The 4,672-nt window shown below is 54.5% G+C and overlaps 1 non-coding gene across 1 annotated transcript; it reads right to left on the reverse strand.

The window, feature by feature from the left end:
- Positions 1 to 575: 575 nt before the first annotated feature.
- On the reverse strand, positions 576 to 649 carry LOC114235046 (small nucleolar RNA SNORD93). The gene has a single exon (XR_003621227.2). It is a non-coding gene; the product is annotated as a small nucleolar RNA SNORD93 (small nucleolar RNA).
- Positions 650 to 4,672: the final 4,023 nt, after the last annotated feature.

Consider the following 4,672-nt stretch of genomic DNA (forward strand, 5'->3'; position numbering starts at 1 on the left):
ATCATACACCTATGGATAAGGACAGCGGGGGGGGGGGGGGGAGGTAAGGGCAGAGGGGAGGTAGGAACTGGGTGGTGGGGAGATATGTGGGGAAAAAGGAGAAACAATTGTAATCTGAACAATAAGATTCATTAAAAAAAAAAAAAGAAAGGGACAAAGAAAGCAAAAGCCTCTGTTTTGCATCTATCAACCATCACCTGTTCAGATACACCTTATCTACTTGAAAAGCTTCTTTCCAGCACAATTCTGTCTCTCCAGCACCAGCCCTGTAAGAAAAGTGCCACCAGAGGTAATTAGATCAGCAATTACTAGATAAGTCACGACATTAAGAAAACAGCTTACCAAACTCTACAGATAACAGAACTCCCCACTCAGACAGTCATGGTTTGACTTAAAAACCACATTTTAAAACTCAAAATCCTATGTTAATAATGCTAACAATTCATCTCCACCATTTTTCAATCTCAAAATAGTCACCATTGGAAAAACATTTTTAAAGATTAAATGTCCATCACTTAAGCACCCTTTTTAAAGTGGGGAGGGATGTGACAGCATTTAATAAGTTCCTACCAGGTTGGCCTCAGGTAAATCCTTTAACCCATCAGAGCAAGGGCATATCCCATCAGATTAGAGTTCTCATCCTTGGCCAAGAATTCTGCTTGACTATTTAATCATAACTTAATCCAAATTCTCTCCATTTACCTGAAGTTTGTCAGCATCTTGAGCTGGACTGAGCCTGGTAGGAAAGTAAGAAGAATAACGTTAAGAATATCACGTGGTTACTTGGTTTTGGTAAAGAATGTCTTTCACTGTGACCATCTACTAGCACACTGTGATGGAATAAAGGGCGACTGTTGGAATAGAATCCCTATTTTTAAAAATGGACAATCTCCAAATTTCCTGACACTTGGGAATCACCTAGATTTCCAGCCAGGAGTAAAATGAATCGTGAAATACATTTCTGTACTCTGGAAATCCACTTAACAGAATGTCAGCAGCCACCACTTTTCCAGTTTCATAGCATGGAATAATAATCAATTTTAGAAAAAATAAACATTACTGGCAACAGTTATCTGCCTAGGGAAAAAAAAAAAAAAAAGCTCCATAGCTGGTTTGGCTCAGTGGATAGAGCGTCGGCCTGCGGCTGAAAGGTCCCAGGTTCGATTCCGGTCAAGGGCACATGCCCGGTTGCAGGCTCGGATCCCCCAGTGGGCGGTGTGCAGAAGGCAGCTCTCATCATTGATTTCTCTCTCTCTCCCTCTCCTTCCTCTCTGAAAGCAATAAAAATATATTAAAAAAACAAACAATCAAACAAAGCTTTAATGGATTTTAAAGCCAAAGGAAGCCAGCCACTTGTTTGCCCAGAGCCAGAGCCCAAAGCGCTGAGAGCAGGCGTCCTCCCTTGCTCAGCTTCCACAACCCTTAAACAGATGCGCGCTGCCTGGCTCTCAGTACACGTGTCTTTCTCGGATGGACTTGTTTCAACAGTTTGGCTGGACACCTAAGGCAACTTGTAACACAAGGCCTGGCCCTGGCATTTCCCTGTGAGGGGGTGCTCCCCACCAGAGACGGAGGCGCTGGGGCAGCCAACGTTGTCCATGTGCCTAGAACACAGCCTGCAGCACACTATTCCCCCCTCTAAGGGCCTGATAAAAATAGACGTCCTCTTCCGTTGCCTCATCAGGAAGAGGATCTTTCACAACGGAGGCCAACGCCTACCCCACACAAGCCTCCCATTTCAAACGGAGCTTGCTCAGTAGCATCTCTGAGGGCTGCAAGGATCCCTTCACTCACTCACTCACCGAACTCTAAATTTAGATTTCTCAGCTCGGACACTAACTTTCTACAGCAACATGGACGGAGTAGCGAACCCTTCCTGTGCTCACGGAGCTGGAGAGCCTGCCCCAAACTTAGTGCTTCCTGGAGACAAGCCTTCCCCGGGGCAGCCCTGGGGTTTGTCCTGGTGGAACCCGGGGTTCAGACGTTCCCCCAAGACTGGCCTCCCACGCTGGAGATGTCACCCGCTCCCGCAGGGCTCACCCCTAGACCTTGATTAAAGCCCAACCACCGTGGCCACGGAAGGCCGATGGTGGCGGGAGGGAGTGGGCGAAAGGACCCCCGTTTGCTGCCAACACCGTCCTGACCCGGCCCCGCACGGAAACGCAGCGGTTCCAGACCCGGGATCGCAGCCGCTTCCTAAACTGGCCCCGCCCGGTCCTCAGAACCCTGGGCAGGCGGGGCGCGCGGGGCGCCCCGAACCAGGGCACCGCCCCGGCCTCTGCGCCCCCGCCCGGGGCAGGCCAGTCCTCGAAATGCTGAGCTTTCCGCGCAAAGACGTTCTAAGGTCCGATCCCTGGGGCGTCGGGGCCGCCGGCACGAGAGGTGCCAGGCTCCCGGGCGCTGGGGAAGGGGGACCCGAGGCGCCTCGAGGGTGCGTCCCGGGGAGGGAGCGTTCCCAGCACCGCGATGGGGTCCCCACCCAAGTGGGCCTACCAGCGGGGCTCCCTGCGGGCTCCATCCCCGGAGCTGGCAGCGCCTCTCCCGAGGGGTCGCCGAGCTGGGGCCGAACCCCGATCTTGGCGGCACAGACGGGGCAGGCCCGGGACAACAAGGGCACCCCTAGGGTCACCGGGGAGACCCCCCCCCCCCGGCCACGTGGCCGCGCCGGCGTCGAACCGGTCGGGAGCCACTTACCCAGGTCGCGCGCCGCGGCCGAAAGGGGAGGGCGCCGGAGGAACCAAGTTTAAAAGGGGCCTGGGCTGTCGGCACCCGGAGGCAGCCAACCAAAAAGTTGCCCCAGTGCCCCTCCCGGCCCAGCATCCGCCCCCACCCAGCACCCGCCCAGCTCCCTCCCCGCCCGCGGTCCCCCCCCCCCCCGCAGGCCTCGCGTGCCCCCTGCCGGCGGCCTGGGGAAAGCGGTGCGGGCGCCGGCCCAGACCCCCAGCCCCAGCCCAGAGACTGCGGACTCCGGGGAATCCATCCCCAACACCTCCCTGGGGGCGGTGTCCATGTACCTCCCTGCAGGTTCGATGAAGCTCCCGACATTCAAGTAATGTTAGGTATCCGCCGCGCCCCGAATATCCATGCCTGCCTTCCCCTGGGGAGGCCTGCAGGTCACACAAGCCCTGAGGGACAGACGGAGCCCTCCCCAGCCTCGCGCTCACACGTCGTTTTATCTTTAACCTGCCCTTGGAATTTTGAGATTTGGGGCTTCCTAGAAACTGGAGCGCTGGAGATCCTGTTGGCTGGAGGGACTGTTTAGGGCAGCAGATATATGTATAGAGGGCAGACTCTGCCAGGCGTGGTGCTGGGCGCTGGGGTGTGAAGTTCAGTGAGAAACTGCCCCTGCCCTTAAGGAACGTAAGGTGAGGTCCATCCGCTGACAGGAGCCCACATGGCGTGCCAGGGACACGGCACAAAGCAAGCCAGCCCGCTGAGGGGTCGGTGAAGGCTTCCCGCAGGAGGGGGTGCCTATGCGGAGTCTAGCATTCCCAGGCGGAAGCTGACAGCACATCCAACACAGGCGAGGGGGATCAGAGGCCAAGGGAGTTGAAGAGCCACAGAGTGGAAGGGATTTGATAGATCATCCAGGGCTTTCTCTGGTGGAGTAGACCGGCCTTGGGCTCTTCTCCCATGGCAGAGTTGTCATGGTGATGAAATATAAGCTCCCTGAGGACTCCTCCACAGAATCCCCAGAATTCAGCCTCATTAGTGCCCGGGTAAGTGGGAAATGACTCAGGGTGAGAGATGTGCCCTTTATCCTCCATATGCCTTTATAGTTGGGTGTACACGATAAAGCTCTTCTAGGCTCACATGGTAGGTAGCAGTGGCCGGGTCTTACCCAGGCTGTAGCTTTCCTAGGTCACCTTGAGTGTGCCTTTATCCCTGCATTCCCAGTCCTTCCCCTCTCAGTGTGTATTTGGCCGCCCTTTCTAGAGCAGGCATCCCAGGGCATCAGGTGTTGGGCACCTCTCTGATGGTAGAGGGGATCCTCCCCTCCGCGCGCCCCCGCCACTCCCCAACCACAGGTCTGACCCTGTTTCTCTGTAGAGGAACTTGTGTTGGATAATGCCTCTAGCCTCTGCCCACACGCTCCTCATTCCCTTCCAGAAGAGAAGACATTCCAATAAAATCCTGTGCTAACATGAATTTTGAGAGCATGCCAACTGGGGTAGGCTTGTTGGCTTCCCTCCCCTGCCTGTCCCCTGTTCCCAGTGAAACAGGCCAAGAGTCTGATCTTCTCTGATGGGAGGGGAGACAGGGGACTAGAAGTGATCACCTGGAAACCGTTGAGGAGTCCCTCCCCTTTACCCCTGCGTTTTTCCGATAGTCCACACCAAGTGGGAGATTATTTCTCATTAACCCTGCAGTAACATGATCCTGCATTTTACTCACTCTAAATGCTTGGCCTCCCCATGTTATGGCAGGTGACCTCCAATGACTCATCTTTCTCAAAGAACAGCAAATCCATTAGAAAGATGTTAGCTGGGAGGATTCACGTTCTTTTTCTCCCCTCAGTGCCCGGGACCAGTATAAGGAAATGGTGACTCAAGGTCTGGACTGAGAAGGGGGATAGAACAGACAGCTCTAAAGACTCCATCTTATCAGTTGGAAAGCTAACACTTTAATTTCCATTCTGTGTCTTATGCCTGAGCGGGTTCTGAGGACGGAA

This window comes from Eptesicus fuscus, chromosome 14 (assembly GCF_027574615.1).
Source record: "Eptesicus fuscus isolate TK198812 chromosome 14, DD_ASM_mEF_20220401, whole genome shotgun sequence".
Classification (NCBI taxonomy): Eukaryota; Metazoa; Chordata; class Mammalia; order Chiroptera; family Vespertilionidae; genus Eptesicus; species Eptesicus fuscus.